The 21,036-nt window shown below is 55.2% G+C and overlaps 1 protein-coding gene across 1 annotated transcript in view; it reads right to left on the reverse strand.

The window, feature by feature from the left end:
- The window catches only part of LOC133352362 (uncharacterized), a 60,696-nt gene extending 56,994 nt beyond the window's left edge, over positions 1–3,702 (reverse strand). Inside the window, exon 1 of the mRNA XM_061567958.1 lies at positions 3,642–3,702. The gene's annotated coding sequence lies outside the window, so the exon portion shown is untranslated. The remainder of the gene's footprint in view (positions 1–3,641) is intronic.
- Between the last annotated feature and the right edge of the window lie 17,334 nt (positions 3,703–21,036).

Raw genomic sequence — 21,036 nt, forward strand, 5'->3', positions numbered from 1 at the left:
TGTGTGTGTCCGTGTGTGTCTGTGTGTGTGTCCGTGTGTGTCTGTGTGTGTGTCCGTGTGTGTCTGTGTGTGTGTCCGTGTGTGTTTGTGGGGAGCGGTGGTGTAGCGGTTAGCGCGCTGCGCTACGAACCCGGCGACACGGGTTCGATTCCCGCTCACGGCAAACATCAGTGACGATTATCTGAACCGGTCCCGGGCCTCCCCTAGGTCGACTCAGCCTCAAATGAGTACCTGGTGCGATGTGCAAACATCGCCATTGGAGCGACAAAGGCAGCCGGGCGTGGTGCTGGCCACCCACCCCCTCGTGTGCCGTGCCGGCCTTCATAGGTGCTGCTCGCTAACAGCAAAAGTTAGAATCAGTATTCATACCGGAGAAATCCGATGAGCCATCAACAGTACAAAGTAGAGAAAAGTTAAACAGATAAATGTTAAGGCTATAGGGCGGACCTTTGTGGTGTACGTCTGTGTGTACGTCTGTGCGTCTCATGGATACGGACATGGAGACACACGTACAGACACATTGTGAAGTGGTCACTCTGATTACCGTTGGGCTGCCCGGGATGTGTTCGGATATTACGAGCCACTGATGTTAGCCGTGGCCTGGAATCAAACTCGGGTGGCCGGTTTCAAAGCGCTGTGAGCGCGCTAAACACTGCACCGCCGCGTCTGATACGAAGACAAAGATCCCCCGTATAGCCTTAACAGACTGTTGGGGCAAGTGCTTTTAGCGAGCAGCGATGAAGGCCGGCACGGTACACGAGGAGGTGGATGGCAAGCTCCACGCCAGACCACCTTTGTCTTCCACAGTGGCGATGTTTTTACACACCGCACCAGGTGCTCATTTGAGGCTGAGTCGACCTAGGGGAGCCCCAGGACCGGTTCAGTTAATCGTCACTGGTGTTGGTCGTGAGCTGGAAGCGAAGTCGAGTTCGTAGCGCAGCGCGCTAACCGCTACATCACCGCTCCCCCCTTCAAGCACACAGACACTCACTCACATGCACACACACAGACACACTCACGCGCGCACACACATTCACACACACACACTTTTGCATACACAAACACACGCACACACAGAGACACACGCACACACACACAGACACACGCACACTCACACGAACATACACAGACACACTCATACGCACACACAGACACACGCACACTCACACGCACATACACACGCACACTGACACGCACATTCACAGACACAGACACACGCACACTCACACGCACATACACAGACACACTCACACGGGCGCACACATATTCACACATTCACACACGCACATACACAGACACACGCACACATACACACAGACACACGCACACTCACACGAACACACAGAGACACACTCACATGCACACACACACACTCACACGCACACTCACACTCACGTACACAGACACTCTCACACACACACAGACACACACACTCACACACACAGACACACGCATATACACACTCACACGGGCGCACACACATTCACACACGCACACTCACATGCACACACAGAGACACACTCACACGCACACACACACAGAGACACACTCACACGCACACACACACAGACACACGCACATACACACTCACACGGGCGCACACACATTCACACACGCACTTGTGCATACACAAACAGGTTAACGCCACCCTCCGAGCTTGGAGCGTGATGATATATAATTAATTATATGTGTGCATACTCACGCCATATGCATGTGTAGACACAAAGACAAAGATCCCCCGTGTAGCCGTGACAGACTGTTGGGGCAAGTGCTGTTAGCGAGCACCTATGAAGGCAAGCAAAGGCATTCGATGGGGTTGAGTGGCGAGCACCACGCCCGGTCGCCTTTGTCTCCCTCGTGGCGATGTCTTTTTAAAGCACCGCATCAGGTACTAATTTGAGGCTGAGCCGACATAGCTAGGGGAGTTCCAGGACCGGTTCAGATAATCGTCACTATATGTTGGCCGTGAGTGGGAATCGAAGTCGGGTGGCCGGGTTTCGAAGCGCCGAAGCATCGCCCTAACCGCTGCACCACCGCTCCACGCGCGCGCGCACGCACAGACAAAGACGCGAACACCACTGTCACACATTTATTATCTCGCCCACATAAACACGCACACGCACACAGACAAGGATCCCCCGTGCAGCCTCAACAGACTGTTGGGGCAAGTGCTGTTAGCGAGCAGAACCTATGAAAGCCGGCACGGTACACGACGGGGATAGGTGGCCAGCACCGCCACTCCCGGCCGCCTTTGTCTCCCCAGGTACTCATTTGAGTCGACCTAGGGGAGGCCTAGGACCGGTTCAGATAATTGCCACTGGTGTTGGCAGCGAACGGGAATCGAACTCGGGTAGGCGGGTTCGTGGCGCAGCGCGTTAACCGTGACGCGAACACTCCGGAGACGCACACACAGCACTCACACGCAGCACACACACTCACACACATACACACACACACACACCCCACTCACATACACCCACACCACTCACACACACCACTCACACACAGCACTCACACACTCACCACTCACACACACAGCACACACACACACTCACACACAACACTCACACACACTCACACACACACTCACACACAGCACTCACACACACACAACACTCACATACACACAGCACACACACACACCACTCACACTCACATACACACTACTCACACACACACAAACCACTCACACACACCACTCACACACACCACTCACACACCACTCACACACAGCACACACACACCACTCACACAGAGCACACACACACTCACACACATACACACACACCCCACTCACACACACCACTCACACACACTCTCACACACACAGCACTCACACACACCACTCACACACAGCACTCACACACCACTCACACACACACCACTCACACATTCCACTCACACTCACTCACACCACTCACACTCACTCACACACACCACTCACACTCACACACCACTCACACACACACACCACTCACACACTCCACACACACCACACACTCACACACACCAATCACACCACTCACACACACACCACTCACACAGACCACTCACACACACCACTCACACACCACTCACACACACCACTCACACACACCACTGACTGTGTGTGTACTGTGTGTGCACTGTGTGTACTGTGTGTGTACTGTGTGTACTGTGTGTGTACTGTGTGTACTGTGTGTGTGTGTACTGTGTGTGTACTGTGTGTGTACTCTGTGTACGTACTGTGTGTGTACTGTGTGTGTGTACTGTGTAGTGTGTACTCTGTGTGTACTGTGTGTGTACTGTGTGTGTGTACTGTGTGTGTGTACTGTGTGTGTGTACTGTGTGTGTACTGTGTGTGTGTACTGTGTAGTGTGTACTCTGTGTGTACTGTGTGTGTACTGTGTGTGTGTACTGTGTGTGTGTACTGTGTGTGTACTGTGTGTACTGTGTAGTGTGCGGACTGCCAGTGGCTCTGGGACTCAATGGAGCGAGTGGCTGGCTCCGGAATGAGTTGGTTGCGCGCGCGTGCACGCATACAATTAGACAGAGTCGTCGCACCCTCCTCCTCCTCGCTCCCACTCACCCCACTCCTAACCCCTCCCCCACTCACCTTCTCCTCGCCTCCATCTCCTCCTCATAGTCTCCCTCCCACTCACCTCTTTCTCTCAATTCTCCTCCACCCCCTCTCCTCTCCTCCTCGGCTCATCTCCCCACCGCTCTCTCCCTCACCTCTTTCTCAATTATCCCCACCCCCCCCCGCCAACCCCTCCCTCCCTCCCTCTCTTCACGAGCACGCACGCGCACGCACGCGCACGAACGCACGCGCGCGCTGCGATTGCACAAGCGGAGCAGCAACAGCAGCCCACGCGCGCGCGCGCCTCCACACACGCGCGCGCACGCCCACACACACACACATACACGCGCGCACACACACACGCGCACACACACGCGCACACACACACACACGCGCGCACACACACGCGCGCACATACACACGCGCACACACACGCGCACACACACACACGCGCGCACACACACGCGCGCACATACACACACACACACGCGCACACGCACACACGCACACACACATACACACACACGCGCGCACATACACACACACGCGCGCACACGCGCACACACACATGCACACATACACACACGCGCACACGCACACACGCACACACATATACACACACACGCGCGCACATACACACACACACACGCGCGCGCACACACACACACGCACGCACACACACACACACGCGCACACACACGCACACATACACACGCGCGCACACACACGCGCACATACACACACACACGCGCGCACATACACACACACACGCGCCCACATACACACACGCGCGCACATACATACACACACACACGCGCGCACATACATACACACACACACACACGCGCACACATACATACACACGCGCGCGCACACACGCGCGCGCGGACACATACGCGCACGCACGCACGCGCACACACGCGCACACACACACGCGGACACACACGCGGACACACACACACGCACACACACACACGCGCACACACACACATAGGCGCGCACACACGCGGACACACACACACACGCGCACACACACGCGGACACACACACACACGCGCACACACACGCGAGGGCCACTCAACAGAGCGCGCACAGACCAAGCTAACAGCGCGGCGTGTCGCCTCGCGCAGGCGGTTGGGGCAAGCGACGCGCTCGGCCGCCTTTGTCTCCCCATTGATAATCGTTTAAGCACCTCATCCCAGGGACTCGCTTTTGAGGCTGAGTCGACCTAGGGGAGGTCCGGCACCGGTTTCGATATTCGTCACCGATTGCTGGCCCGTGAGCGGGTATCGAACTTGAGTTGTCCGGTTCGTAGCACAGTGCGCTAATCGCTGCGCCACCGCTCCCCACACATACGGATGTACACACACACACAGAGATTCACAACAACAGCAGCCATTCGTCACGAAGCGGCGGTGACGTTACCACGGCGCTTGTGCCAGGCTAGGCGCACCCTGAGGCCACGTGAAGCGTCACAGATGCTATGGGTGGACTGAGATTATTGGCAGATGCACCACCTGTGCTCCCTACTCTGCTAACCTGCTGCGTTTATTCCGCCCGGCGCTCTGCTCGTTGTTGTGAGAGTCGCTTCTCACAGACTCACACACAGACTCACGCAGAGACAGATTCACACGCAGACTCACACACGGACTCAGACTCACACAGACTCACACACACAGAGACAGATTCATATGCAGACACAGGTTCACACACAGGTTCACACACAGACTCACACACACCGCCTTTGTATCCCTCGTGACGGTGTTCATACGTACATACATACACACACGCGTGCAAGACAAAGATCCCCCGTATAGCCTTGCCAGACTGTTGGGGCAAGTGCTGATAGCGAGCACCTGTGAAGGCCAGCACGGCACTCGAGGGGGTGGGTGGCCAGCACCACGCCCGGCCGCCTTTGTCTCCCCAATGACGGTGTTTACACACCGCGCCGGGTACTCATTTGAGGCTGAGTCGACCTAGGGGAGGCCCAGGACCGGTTCAGATAATCGTCACTGGTTGGCCGTGGTTCGTAGCGCTGTGCGCTAACCGCTACACTACCGCTCCCTACACACAATCAGACACACACAATGACACGTACAGACTCACACACACTCACATACAAACTGACACTTACACACACTCACACCCACTCACACAGACTCTCACACACAGAGACCTACACAGACACACACACTCACACAGACTCACACACTCACACACAGAGACTCACACAGACACACACACTCACACAGACTCACACACACACACACAGACCCACACAGACTCACACACACAGAGACTCACACACTCACACACAGAGACTCACACAGACACACACACAACAACAACAACCGCCATTCGCCACTAAGTGGCGGTGACGTCACCACGACGCTTGTGCCAGGCCAAGTGCACCTTGAGGCCACGTGAAGTGTCGAACGCCCGCTGGCAGGAGGTCACGGGGCAGACCCAGCAGGTGCCACTGGTCGACTGACCGAGATGACCGAGATGACTGGCTGATGCACCACCTTTGCCCCCTACTGTACCAACTTGCTGTGCTTTAGTCACCCGGCGCTCCGCTCGTTGTTGTGAGCGTCGCTCCTCCGCCCTCCGTTGTTGTTGTAGGGCGACTGCCTCCAACTGCCCAGTAGCGTCCTTCACGAGCCTCCTCCACTGAGGCCGATCTTGACACCGCTGGTACCAGTCATCAGCAAGTCCACTCAGCTCCACGTCCTCCTGTACCACATCACTCCATCTCTTCTCTAGCCCGTGCCGCGCCCGCTTAGCCCCCTCGATCCGGCCGAACAAAAGCTGTTTAGGCATGCGGTGGCTGGGCATGTAGGCTACATGACCCAGCCAACGCAGCCGTGCCTGCCGGAGGAGCTCACCGATGGGACTTTGCCCAAATCTTGCAAGGATTTGTGAGCTCCTCACACAATCCAGCCTGGTTAAACCCAGGATGGATCGTAGGCAGGCCAGCCTAACACACTCACACAGACTCACACACACACAGAGACTCACACAGACACAAACACTCATACAGACTCACACACGCACATTATCACACATATAGACTCACACACATACAAACTCACACACACAATGACACACACACTCACACAGACTCACACACACACACAGAGGCTCACACAGACACACACACACACCGCACCAGGTACTCATTTGAGGCTGAGTCGACCTAGGGGAGGCCCAGGACCGGTTCAGATAATCGTCACTGGTTGGCCGTGAGCGGAAATCGAACCCGAGTCGCCAGGTTCGTAGCGCTGTGCGCTAACCGCTGCAATACCGCTCCCCACACACACACACAATGACACATACAGACTCACACACACTCACATACAAACTGACACTTACACACACTCACACCCACTCACACAGACTCTCACACACAGAGACATACACAGGCACACACACTCACACAGACTCACACACTCACACACAGAGACTCACACAGACAAACACAAAGATAAAGACAAAGATCCCCCGTATAGCCTGAACAGACTGTAGGGGCAAGTGCTGTTAGCGAGCACCTATGAAGGCCGGAACGGTACACGAGGGGGTGGGTGGCCAGCACCACGCCCGACCGCCTTTGTCTCCCTAGTGGCGATGTTTACACACCGCACCAGGTACTCATTTAAGGCTGAGTCGACCTAGGGGAGGCCCAGGACCGGTTCAGATAATCGTCACTGGTGTTAGCCGTGAGCGGGAATCGAACCCGGGTCGCCAGGTTCATAGCGCAGCGCGCTAACCGCTACACTACCGCTCCCCACTAGACAAACACTCACACAGACTCACACACACACACAGACCCACACAGACTCACACACACAGAGACTCACACACTCACACACAGAGACTCACACAGACACACACACTCATACAGACTCACACACTCACACACGCACATTATCACACATATACAGACTCACACACATACAAACTCACACACACAATGACACACACTCACACAGACTCACACACACACACAGAGGCTCACACAGACACACACACACACAATGACACACACACTCACACACACTCATATACAGGCACACACACAGAGACTCACACACTCACACACAGACTCACACAGACACACACACTCACACAGACTCTCACACACACACAGAGATTCACACAGACTCACACAGACCCACACACTGACACACAGAGACTCACACAGACTCACATACTCACACAGACTCACACACAGAGACTCACACACTCACACACAGAGACCCACACACTCACACAGACTCACACACTCACACACAGACTCACACACTCACACACAGAGACTCACACACAGACTCACACAGACTCTCACACTCACACACTCACACACAGACTCACACACACAGACTCACACAGACTCACACAGACCCTCACACTCGGGGCGCAGTGACCCAAAGATCCGCCATCCGCGGCTGAGCACGCGGCCCCCGCACCTCTGACCGGGCGAGGGTTGAAATAGCCGGATCGACCCCCTCGGCTCGACCCCCTTGGCTCGATCCTCCCCCCCGGCATCCCCTTGAGCGCGGCTCGGAGCCGGCTCGAGGCAAGCGCGGCGGCTCGGAGCCGCGGCTCTCGCCCGAGGAGCTGGGGGGGTGCGAGTGGGAGCGTCTGTCACCACGCCCGCGGTGAGGTCTGAGTTTGCGTGAATAAGGAACGGGAGGTGAAGTTTTTATAGTTGCTGCACGGTGATTATACAAACATGATGATAATACTACTACTGATGATTATTCTAGATCTTCTTGGTTCTTTCGGTAAAGTCACGTAGAAGGGAAATAATAAAAATAAAACATAATATAAGAATTCTCACGACGTTTGGGCCACAACGCAAGCAGCCGTCCTCAGGTGAAGAACAGGTCTGCCGGAAAGACAGAGTCTGAATGAAACACCACCAGGCTTGGAGCGTATATTTAAGCTGGGTTGGAGGGGGAAGAGCGCCTTGACAAAATAATTTTCATATCAAGAGGAATTTAGCATATTTATGGGAAATGCAGATATGGGATTAGTCACTACTTGTGGAATGCGTAGGAGGTGGGCAGGGGGTTTCAAAGTCATAATATGCCCGTGCATTAAAAAGATTATTCTAGATTTGAAGTTTTCGTGACTGCAGGGATCCATACTCTTTGGTTCTTTCGGTGAAGGTCACGTGGATAGGAAATGAAATGAATTAAATCACGACGTTTCGATCGCAACACGAGCAACCGTCATCAGGTGGGAAAACCACAGCAAGAAATTTTTTTTTCAGCAAAAAAAAAATCAGCAAAAAAAAATTCAGCAAAAAAGATTCTTGCTGTGGTTTTCCCACATGATGATGATTGCTTGTGTTGCAATCGAAACGTCGTGATTTAATTTAATTTATACCTACGTGACTTTACCGAAAGAACCGAAGAGTAATACTAATTATGATTTACTTCTTCAGCCGAGTCGCCAGGACTCTGGTTCAGCCAGGGAGCTGCTCACCACTACTCCTGCCACGCCGCGTGTTGATTTTGCTAAATGTGTTTGCGGCTGATGAATGATGAGTCGTCGTGCTTATTATTCGCGTGTGGAGGAGAAGGAGGAGACAACCCACGCCTAGCACGAAGGGGGCGACGCTTTAACCCCACCCCTGTACAGACGGACACAGATGGCGAACAGGGAAATGATAACATAATAAAAATAAAACATAATGAAATAATTCTCACGACGTTTCGGCCACAACGCAAGCAGCCGTCCTCAGGTGAAGAACAGGTCTGTCGGGAAGACAGAGTCCGAATGGACAGCCCTGTTGCGTTGTGGCCGAAACGTCGTGAGAATTATTTTATTATGTTTTATTTTTATTATGTTATTATTTCCCTTCTACGTGACTTTACCGAAAGAATCAAGAAGATGAATCCCATCTTAATTTTGTAGCTTTCGTGACTGCAGGAATTATTCTTTGGTTCTTTCGGTACGGCACGCAAGCTTGAAAATTAGGAGAAAGATGATGATTGCTTGTGTTGCAATCGAAACGTCGTAACATGCTATTATTTTAATTTATTATTTTATCTTTAGACGTGACTTAACCGAAAGAACCAAGCAGATGAATCCCTGCAGTCACGAAAGCTTTAAATCGAACGATGGCGATAAGTCGACACTTTTCTGCACCGCCTTCTCCTGGCGAGCCCAGGTGGTCACGGCTCTTCCTCGACGACCACTCGCGGCCAGGGAGTCTCAGCAACAACATCCGTTGCGGTGATCCACCAAACCCCTCGCTGCCAGCTATGGCTGCAGGGTTTTGGTAGTACATGTTGTTTATGCCATTTATTGTGAATATTCCGTCACAGTTCTTGTGATCACTGTTTCATTGCTTTCATGGCTTTATTTTGGTGATTTTTGAAAAGTTTTTCGGTTTGGCCATGTTTGTTTGTTGTAGTACAGAGTTAGACTGATGGCCTTAATCCAAGTTGTCTTGTGGTTGTTGTTGGTTGTTTGACTTGCATCCCACTGGGATTTTTGCACACAGCGTTGGTGTACGGTGATTTTTTTCTGCAATATTTTGCTGTCTTTCCTTGGGTTTTCTGTTTGCACTTAGTCACATATTCACTTTAAGCTGTTTTTTGTTCATGTTTTAGTTTTTTGTTTGTTGCGGTTGCACCCGATTCAAGAGCCGAATGGCTCACAGGGCTATACCTAATACATGAACTTGAACTTGGACTTGAACTTGCTCCACAGCGCTGGACAACACGCAAGACAGGTCCACAGCCACCACCGAAAGACAAAGGTCATCCGTATCGCCTTCAGATACTCTTCATTGCCCGAGCGTGGTGCTGGCCACCCACCACCTCGTGTGCCGTACCGGCCTTCATAGGTGCTCGCTAACACCACTTGCCCTCACAGTCTGAAAAGGCTACACGGGAGATCTTTGTCTTTTTGCGTAGGTTGGGGCCAGGAGCGGTGGCGCAATGGTTAGCGCACTGACCTACGAACTCGGCGCACCCGAGTTCGATTCCCGCTCTCGGGCTGACATCGGTGGTGAATATCTGAACCGGTCCTCCCCTAGGTCGACTCAAACGATAACCTTTCACGCCGTGTAGACAATCAGCACTGGGGAGACAAAGGCGGCCGGGCACGGTACTGGCCCCAACCACCTCGTCATGCACCACGTGGGTCTTTTGTGGGAGCTCGCAAACGGCACTTGTCCCCGCAGCCTACGTAGGCTGGACGGGGGATCTTTGTCTTTGTGTGTGTCTATAGCCTGGTCACGTGTGTGTCTAGTGCCTGGTCACGTGTGTGTCTAGTGCCTGGTCACGTGTGTGTCTAGTGCCTGGTCACGTGTGTGTCTAGTGCCTGGTCACATGTGTGTCTAGTGCCTGGTCACGTGTGTGTCTAGTGCCTGGTCACGTGTGTGTCTAGTGCCTGGTCACGTGTGTGTCTAGTGCCTGGTCACGTGTGTGCCTAGTGCCTGGTCACGTGTGTGTCTAGTGCCTGGTCACGTGTGTGCCTAGTGCCTGGTCACGTGTGTGTCTAGTGCCTGGTCACGTGTGTGTCTAGTGCCTGGTCACATGTGTATCTAGTGCCTGGTCACGTGTGTGTCTAGTGTCTGGTCACGTGTGTGCCTACGTGTGTGCCTAGTGCCTGGTCACGTGTGTGTCTAGAGCCTGGTCACGTGTGTGCCTAGTGCCTGGTCACGTGTGTGTCTAGTGCCTGGTCACGTGTGTGTCTAGTGCCTGGTCACGTGTGTGCCTAGTGCCTGGTCACAGTGTGTGTCTAGTGCCTGGTCACGTGTGTGTCTAGTGCCTGGTCGCGTGTGTGTCTAGTGACTGGTCACGTGTGTGCCTAGGCCTGGTCCGTGTGTGTCTAGTGCCTGGTCACGTGTGTGTCTAGTGCCTGGTCACGTGTGTGTCTAGTGCCTGGTCGCGTGTGTGTCTAGTGCCTGGTCACGTGTGTGTCTAGTGCCTGGTCACGTGTGTGTCTAGTGCCTGGTCACGTGTGTGTCTAGTGCCTGGTCACGTGTGTGTCTAGTGCCTGGTCACGTGTGTGTCTAGTGCCTGGTCACGTGTGTGTCTAGTGCCTGGTCACGTGTGTGTCTAGTGCCTGGTCACGTGTGTGTCTAGTGCCTGGTCACGTGTGTGTCTAGTGCCTGGTCACGTGTGTGTCTAGTGCCTGGTCACGTGTGTGCCTAGTGCCTGGTCACGTGTGTGTCTAGTGCCTGGTCACGTGTGTGTCTAGAGCCTGGTCACGTGTGTGTCTAGTGCCTGGTCACGTGTGTGTCTAGTGCCTGGTCACGTGTGTGTCTAGTGCCTGGTCACGTGTGTGCCTAGTGCCTGGTCACCTGTGTGTCTAGTGCCTGGTCACGTGTGTGTCTAGTGCCTGGTCACGTGTGTGTCTAGTGCCTGGTCACGTGTGTGTCTAGTGCCTGGTCACGTGTGTGTCTAGTGCCTGGTCACGTGTGTGTCTAGTGCCTGGTCACGTGTGTGTCTAGTGTCTGGTCACGTGTGTGTCTAGTGCCTGGTCACGTGTGTGTCTAGTGCCTGGTCACGTGTGTGTCTAGTGCCTGGTCACGTGTCTGCCTAGTGCCTAGTCACGTGTGGGTCTAGTGCCTGGCCACGTGTGTGTCTAGTGCCTGGTCGTGTGTGTGTCTAGTGACTGGTCACGTGTGTGCCTAGTGCCTGGTCACGTGTGTGTCTAGTGCCTGGTCACGTGTGTGTCTAGTGCCTGGTCGCGTGTGTGTCTAGTGCCTGGTCACGTGTGTGTCTAGTGCCTGGTCACGTGTGTGTCTAGTGCCTGGTCACGTTTGTGCCTAGTGCCTGGTCACGTGTGTGTCTAGTGCCTGGTCACGTGTGTGTCTAGAGCCTGGTCGCGTGTGTGTCTAGTGCCTGGTCACGTGTGTGTCTAGAGCCTGGTCGCGTGTGTGTCTAGTGCCTGGTCACGTGTGTGCCTAGTGTCTGGTCACGTGTGTGTCTAGTGCCTGGTCACGTGTGTGCCTAGTGCCTGGTCACGTGTGTGCCTAGTGCCTGGTCACGTGTGTGTCTAGTGCCTGGTCACGTGTGTGTCTAGTGCCTGGTCACGTGTGTGTCTAGTGCCTGGTCACGTGTGTGTCTAGTGCCTGGTCACGTGTGTGCCTAGTGCCTGGTCACGTGTGTGCCTAGTGCCTGGTCACGTGTGTGTCTAGTGCCTGGTCACGTGTGTGTCTAGTGCCTGGTCACGTGTGTGTCTAGTGCCTGGTCACGTGTGTGTCTAGTGCCTGGTCACGTGTGTGTCTAGTGTCTGGTCACGTGTGTGTCTAGTGCCTGGTCACGTGTGTGTCTAGTGTCTGGTCACGTGTGTGTCTAGTGTCTGGTCACGTGTGTGTCTAGTGCCTGGTCACGTGTGTGTCTAGTGCCTGGTCACGTGTGTGTCTAGTGCCTGGTCACGTGTGTGTCTAGTGCCTGGTCACGTGTGTGTCTAGTGTCTGGTCACGTGTGTGTCTAGTGCCTGGCCACGTGTGTGTCTAGAGCCTGGTCACGTGTGTATCTAGTGCCTGGTCACGTGTGTGCCTAGTGCCTGGTCACGTGTGTGTCTAGAGCCTGGTCACGTGTGTGCCTAGTGTCTGGTCACGTGTGTGCCTAGTGCCTGGTCACGTGTGTGTCTAGTGCCTGGCCACGTGTGTGTCTAGAGCCTGGTCACGTGTGTATCTAGTGCCTGGTCACGTGTGTGCCTAGTGCCTGGTCACGTGTGTGTCTAGTGCCTGGTCACGTGTGTGTCTAGTGCCTGGTCACGTGTGTGTCTAGTGTCTGGTCACGTGTGTGTCTAGTGCCTGGTCACGTGTGTGTCTAGAGCCTGGTCACGTGTGTATCTAGTGCCTGGTCACGTGTGTGCCTAGTGCCTGGTCACGTGTGTGCCTAGTGCCTGGTCACGTGTGTGTCTAGAGCCTGGTCACGTGTGTGCCTAGTGTCTGGTCACGTGTGTGTCTAGTGCCTGGTCACGTGTGTGTCTAGTGCCTGGTCACGTGTGTGTCTAGTGCCTGGTCACGTGTGTGCCTAGTGCCTGGTCACGTGTGTGTCTAGAGCCTGGTCACGTGTGTGTCTAGTGCCTGGTCACGTGTGTGTCTAGTGCCTGGTCACGTGTGTGTCTAGTGCCTGGTCACGTGTGTGTCTAGTGCCTGGTCACGTGTGTGCCTAGTGCCTGGTCACGTGTGTGTCTAGTGCCTGGTCACGTGTGTGTCTAGTGCCTGGTCACGTGTGTGCCTAGTGCCTGGTCACGTGTGTGTCTGTCACGTGTGTGCCTAGTGCCTGGCACGTGTGTGTCTAGTGCCTGGTCACGTGTGTGTCTAGTGCTGTCACGTGTGTTTCTAGTGCCTGGTCACGTGTGGTGTCCTAGTGCCTGGTCACGTGTGTGTCTAGTGCCTGGTCACGTGGTGTGCTAGTGCCCTGGTCACGTGTGTGTCTAGTGCCTGGTCACGTGTGTGTCTAGTGCCTGGTCACGTGTGTGTCTAGTGCCTGGTCACGTGTGTGCCTAGTGCCTGGTCACGTGTGTGTCTAGTGCCTGGTCACGTGTGTGTCTAGGCCTGGTCACTTTGTGTCTAGTGCCTGGTCACGTGTGTGTCCTAGTGCCCTGGTCAGCGTGTGTGCCTATTGCCCTGGTCACGTGTTGGGTCCTAGTGCCTGGTCACGTGTGTGTCGAGTGCCTGGTCACGTGTGTGTCTAGTGCCTGGTCACGTGTGTGTCTAGTGCCTTGTCACGTGTGTGTCTAGTGCCCTGGTCACGTGTGTGTCTAGTGCCTGGTCACGTGTGTGTCTAGTGCCTGGTCACGTGTGTGTCTAGTTGCCGGTCACGTGTGTGTCTAGTGCCTGGTCACGTGTGTGTCTAGTGCCTGGTCACGTGTGTGTCTAGTGCCTGGTCACGTGTGTGCCTAGTGCCTGTTCACGTGTGTGCCTAGTGCCTGGTCACGTGTGGTCTAGTGCCTGGTCACGTGTGTGTCTAGTGCCTGGTCACGTGTGTGTCTAGTGCCTGGTCACGTGTGTGTCTAGTGCCTGGTCACGTGTGTGTCTAGTGCCTGGTCACGTGTGTGTCTAGTGCCTGGTCACGTGTGTGGTCTAGTGCCTGGTCACGTGTGGTGTCTAGTGTCCTGGTCACGTGTGTGTCTAGTGCCTGGTCACGTGTGTGTCTAGTGCCTGGTCACGTGTGTGTCCTAGTGCCTGGTCACGTGTGTGCCTAGTGCCTGGTCACGTGTGTGCCTAGTGCCTGGTCACGTGTGTGTCCTAGTGCCTGGTCACGTGTGTGTCTAGTGCCTGGTCACGTGTGTGTCTAGTGCCTGGTCACGTGTGTGTCTAGTGCCTGGTCACGTGTGTGTCTAGTGCCTGGTCACGTGTGTGTCTAGTGCTGGTCACGTGTGTGTCTAGTGTCTGGTCACGTGTGTGTCTAGTGCCTGGTCACGTGTGTGTCTAGTGCCTGGTCACGTGTGTGCCTAGTGCCTGGTCAACGTGTGTGTCTAGTGCCTGGTCACGTGTGTGTCTAGTGCCTGGTCACGTGTGTGCCTAGTGCCTGGTCACGTGTGTGTCTAGTGCCTGGTCACGGTGTGTGCCTAGTGCCTGGTCGCGTGTGTGTCTAGTGACCTGGTCACGTGTGTGCCTAGTGCCTGGTCACGTGTGTGTGTCTAGTGCCTGGTCACGTGTGTGCTAGAGCATGGTCCGTGTGTGTCTAGTGCCTGGTCACGTGTGTGCCTAGTGTCTGGTCACGTGTGTGTCCTAGTGCCTGGTCACGTGTGTGCCTAGTGCCTGGTCACGTGTGTGCCTAGTGCCTGATCACGTGTGTGTCTAGTGCCTGGTCACGTGTGTGTCTAGTGCCTGGTCACGTGTGTGTCTAGTGCCTGGTCACGTGTGTGTCTAGTGCCTGGTCACGTGTGTGCCTAGTGCCTGGTCACGTGTGTGCCTAGTGCCTGGTCACGTGTGTGTCTAGTGCCTGGTCACGTGTGTGTCTAGTGCCTGGTCACGTGTGTGTCTAGTGCCTGGTCACGTGTGTGTCTAGTTGTCTGGTCACGTGTGTGTCTAGTGCCTGGTCACGTGTGTGTCTAGTGTCTGGTCACGTGTGTGTCTAGTGTCTGGTCACGTGTGTGTCTAGTGCCTGGTCACGTGTGTGTCTAGTGCCTGGTCACGTGTGTGTCTAGTGCCTGGTCACGTGTGTGTCTAGTGCCTGGTCACGTGTGTGTCTAGTGTCTGGTCACGTGTGTGTCTAGTGCCTGGCCACGTGTGTGTCTAGAGCCTGGTCACGTGTGTATCTAGTGCCTGGTCACGTGTGTGCCTAGTGCCTGTCACGTGTGTGCCTAGTGCCTGGTCACGTGTGTGTCTAGAGCCTGGTCACGTGTGTGCCTAGTGTCTGGTCACGTGTGTGCCTAGTGCCTGGTCACGTGTGTGTCTAGTGCCTGGCCACGTGTGTGTCTAGACCCTGGTCACGTGTGTATCTAGTGCCTGGTCACGTGTTGCCTAGTGCCTGGTCACGTGTGTGTCTAGTGCCTGGTCACGTGTGTGTCTAGTGCCTGGTCACGTGTGTGTCTAGTGCCTGGTCACGTGTGTGTCTAGTGTCTGGTCACGTGTGTGTCTAGTGCCTGGTCACGTGTGTGTCTAGAGCCTGGTCACGTGTGTATCTAGTGCCTGGTCACGTGTGTGCCTAGTGCCTGGTCACGTGTGTGCCTAGTGCCTGGTCACGTGTGTGTCTAGAGCCTGGTCACGTGTGTGTCTAGTGCCTGGCCACGTGTGTGTCTAGAGCCTGGTCACGTGTGTATCTAGTGCCTGGTCACGTGTGTGCCTAGTGCCTGGTCACGTGTGTGTCTAGTGCCTGGTCACGTGTGTGTCTAGTGCCTGGTCACGTGTGTGTCTAGTGTCTGGTCACGTGTGTGTCTAGTGCCTGGTCACGTGTGTGTCTAGAGCCTGGTCACGTGTGTATCTAGTGCCTGGTCACGTGTGTGCCTAGTGCCTGGTCACGTGTGTGCCTAGTGCCTGGTCACGTGTGTGTCTAGAGCCTGGTCACGTGTGTGCCTAGTGTCTGGTCACGTGTGTGTCTAGTGCCTGGTCACGTGTGTGTCTAGTGCCTGGTCACGTGTGTGTCTAGTGCCTGGTCACGTGTGTGCCTAGTGCCTGGTCACGTGTGTGTCTAGAGCCTGGTCACGTGTGTGTCTAGTGCCTGGTCACGTGTGTGTCTAGTGCCTGGTCACGTGTGTGTCTAGTGCCTGGTCACGTGTGTGTCTAGTGCCTGGTCACGTGTGTGCCTAGTGCCTGGTCACGTGTGTGTCTAGTGCCTGGTCACGTGTGTGTCTAGTGCCTGGTCACGTGTGTGCCTAGTGCCTGGTCACGTGTGTGTCTAGTGCCTGGTCACGTGTGTGCCTAGTGCCTGGTCACGTGTGTGTCTAGTGCCTGGTCACGTGTGTGTCTAGTGCCTGGTCACGTGTGTGTCTAGTGCCTGGTCACGTGTGTGTCTAGTGCCTGGTCACGTGTGTGTCTAGTGCCTGGTCACGTGTGTGCCTAGTGCCTGGTCACGTGTGTGTCTAGTGCCTGGTCACGTGTGTGTCTAGTGCCTGGTCACGGTGTGTAGTGCCTGGTCACGTGTGTGCTAGTGCCTGGTCACGTGTGTGTCCTAGTGCCTGGTCACGTGTGTGTCTAGTGCCTGGTCACGTGTGTGTCTAGTGCCTGGTCACGTGTGTGTCTAGTGCCTGGTCACGTGTGTGTCTAGTGCCTGGTCACGTGTGTGCCTAGTGCCTGGTCACGTGTGTGCCTAGTGCCTGGTCACGTGTGTGTCTAGTGCCTGGTCACGTGTGTGTCTAGTGCCTGGTCACGTGTGTGTCTAGTGCCTGGTCACGTGTGTGTCTAGTGCCTGGTCACGTGTGTGTCTAGTGCCTGGTCACGTGTGTGTCTAGTGCCTGGTCACGTGTGTGTCTAGTGCCTGGTCACGTGTGTGTCTAGTGCCTGGTCACGTGTGTGTCTAGTGCCTGGTCACGTGTGTGCTAGTGCCTGGTCACGTGTGTGCTAGTGCCTGGTCACGTGTGTGCCTAGTGCCTGGTCACGTGTGTGCCTAGTGCCTGGTCACGTGTGTGTCTAGTGCCTGGTCACGTGTGTGTCTAGTGCCTGGTCACGTGTGTGTCTAGTGCCTGGTCACGTGTGTGTCTAGTGCCTGGTCACGTGTGTGTCTAGTGCCTGGTCACGTGTGTGTCTAGTGTCTGGTCACGTGTGTGTCTAGTGCCTGGTCACGTGTGTGTCTAGTGCCTGGTCACGTGTGTGTCTAGTGCCTGGTCACGTGTGTGCCTAGTGCCTGGTCACGTGTGTGTCTAGTGCCTGGTCACGTGTGTGTCTAGTGCCTGGTCGCGTGTGTGTCTAGTGACTGGTCACGTGTGTGCCTAGTGCCTGGTCACGTGTGTGTCTAGTGCCTGGTCACGTGTGTGTCTAGAGCCTGGTCGCGTGTGTGTCTAGTGCCTGGTCACGTGTGTGCCTAGTGTCTGGTCACGTGTGTGTCTAGTGCCTGGTCACGTGTGTGCCTAGTGCCTGGTCACGTGTGTGCCTAGTGCCTGATCACGTGTGTGTCTAGTGCCTGGTCACGTGTGTGTCTAGTGCCTGGTCACGTGTGTGTCTAGTGCCTGGTCACGTGTGTGTCTAGTGCCTGGTCACGTGTGTGCCTAGTGCCTGGTCACGTGTGTGCCTAGTGCCTGGTCACGTGTGTGTCTAGTGCCTGGTCACGTGTGTGTCTAGTGCCTGGTCACGTGTGTGTCTAGTGCCTGGTCACGTGTGTGTCTAGTGCCTGGTCACGTGTGTGTCTAGTGTCTGGTCACGTGTGTGTCTAGTGCCTGGTCACGTGTGTGTCTAGTGTCTGGTCACGTGTGTGTCTAGTGTCTGGTCACGTGTGTGTCTAGTGCCTGGTCACGTGTGTGTCTAGTGCCTGGTCACGTGTGTGTCTAGTGCCTGGTCACGTGTGTGTCTAGTGCCTGGTCACGTGTGTGTCTAGTGTCTGGTCACGTGTGTGTCTAGTGCCTGGCCACGTGTGTGTCTAGAGCCTGGTCACGTGTGTATCTAGTGCCTGGTCACGTGTGTGCCTAGTGCCTGGTCACGTGTGTGCCTAGTGCCTGGTCACGTGTGTGTCTAGAGCCTGGTCACGTGTGTGCCTAGTGTCTGGTCACGTGTGTGCCTAGTGCCTGGTCACGTGTGTGTCTAGTGCCTGGCCACGTGTGTGTCTAGAGCCTGGTCACGTGTGTATCTAGTGCCTGGTCACGTGTGTGCCTAGTGCCTGGTCACGTGTGTGTCTAGTGCCTGGTCACGTGTGTGTCTAGTGCCTGGTCACGTGTGTGTCTAGTGCCTGGTCACGTGTGTGTCTAGTGTCTGGTCACGTGTGTGTCTAGTGCCTGGTCACGTGTGTGTCTAGAGCCTGGTCACGTGTGTATCTAGTGCCTGGTCACGTGTGTGCCTAGTGCCTGGTCACGTGTGTGCCTAGTGCCTGGTCACGTGTGTGTCTAGAGCCTGGTCACGTGTGTGCCTAGTGTCTGGTCACGTGTGTGTCTAGTGCCTGGTCACGTGTGTGTCTAGTGCCTGGTCACGTGTGTGTCTAGAGCCTGGTCACGTGTGTGCCTAGTGCCTGGTCACGTGTGTGCCTAGTGCCTGGTCACGTGTGTGTCTAGTGCCTGGTCACGTGTGTGTCTAGTGCCTGGTCACGTGTGTGTCTAGTGCCTGGTCACGTGTGTGTCTAGAGCCTGGTCACGTGTGTGCCTAGTGTCTGGTCACGTGTGTGCCTAGTGCCTGGTCACGTGTGTGTCTAGTGTCTGGTCACGTGTGTGTCTAGTGTCTGGTCACGTGTGTGTCTAGTGCCTGGTCACGTGTGTGCCTAGTGCCTGGTCACGTGTGTGCCTAGTGCCTGGTCACGTGTGTGTCTAGTGTCTGGTCACGTGTGTGTCTAGTGCCTGGTCACGTGTGTGCCTAGTGCCTGGTCACGTGTGTGCCTAGTGCCTGGTCACGTGTGTGTCTAGTGCCTGGTCACGTGTGTGCCTAGTGCCTGGTCACGTGTGTGCCTAGTGCCTGGTCACGTGTGTGCCTAGTGCCTGGTCACGTGTGTGCCTAGTGCCTGGTCACGTGTGTGCCTAGTGCCTGGTCACGTGTGTGCCTAGTGCCTGGTCACGTGTGTGCCGCGTGCCTGGTCACGTGTGTGTCTAGTGCCTGGTCACGTGTGTGTCTAGTGCCTGGTCACGTGTGTGCCTAGTGCCTGGTCACGTGTGTGTCTAGTGCCTGGTCACGTGTGTGTCTAGAGCCTGGTCACGTGTGTGCCTAGTGCCTGGTCACGTGTGTATCTAGTGCCTGGTCACGTGTGTGCCGCGTGCATGTCGCGCATGTTAAGCGCGATATTGTTCATGCGGACGGTCGCTTAGCGGAGCCAATGATCGTCTGAAGCCGCGTTCCAAAACAAACAACATGTGCCACAACGCGAATTCGGAATTATCAATTGCGTGAATTATCCCGCGATAAACACACACACGCGCACGCGCGCGCGCGCAAAAGCGTACAGAATCAATCAGTCGGATAAATCACTGCTGGGGAGGCGGGGGTGGGTGGGGGGGTGATTGAACCCCTCCCCTCGCCCCCCTCGCCCCCCCCCTTACCCCCAACTCGATAACCTCCTCACACCCCCTCCCCCCACAACACCCGAACGCTCATCCCTCAGTGACCTTACCAGGAGCAACCCGACATCGGTACAATCCCACACACACACTGACACGTGCCCTTATAGGATCACTAGCCCTAATAGTATCACTAGCCCGAATATCACCACATGCCCTAATTAGCGAAACCTACCCCGAGTGACGCCTGCCTTAATAGTATCGCTCGCCATTAAAATCATCACTATCCCTAATAGTCTGACCAGCCCTAATGCCATCACTACTCCTCATATGATTTAGAGCCCTGAGAGAGGCACGAGCCCGAATAGTAGAACCAGGGCTAATAGTATCACCATGGGGTGATACTATTAGCCCTGGTTCTACTACGCGTGGTTGTATCGGGGTAGCTGAGTGGGGCAGTCTGCTCATTCCACCAGGGTACACGTGGTTGTATCGGGGTAGCTGAGTGGAGCAGTCTGTTTATTCCACCAGGGTACACGTGGTTGTATCGGGGTAGCTGAGTGGGGCAGTCTGTTTATTCCACCAGGGTACACGTGGTTGTATCGGGGTAGCTGAGTGGGGCAGTCTGCTCATTCCACCAGGGTACGCGTGGTTGTATCGGGGTAGCTGAGTGGGGCAGTCTGTTTATTCCACCAGGGTACACGTGGTTGTATCGGGGTAGCTGAGTGGGGCAGTCTGCTCATTCCACCAGGGTACGCGTGGTTGTATCGGGGTAGCTGAGTGGGGCAGTCTGATTATTCCACCAGGGTACACGTGGTTGTATCGGGGTAGCTGAGTGGGGCAGTCTGCTCATTCCACCAAGGTACACGTGGTTGTATCGGGGTAGCTGAGTGGGGCAGTCTGTTTATTCCACCAGGGTACAC

The sequence above is a fragment of the Lethenteron reissneri genome, chromosome 40 (assembly GCF_015708825.2).
Source record: "Lethenteron reissneri isolate LAM-NWPU_2019-01 chromosome 40, ASM1570882v1, whole genome shotgun sequence".
NCBI lineage: Eukaryota > Metazoa > Chordata > Hyperoartia > Petromyzontiformes > Petromyzontidae > Lethenteron > Lethenteron reissneri.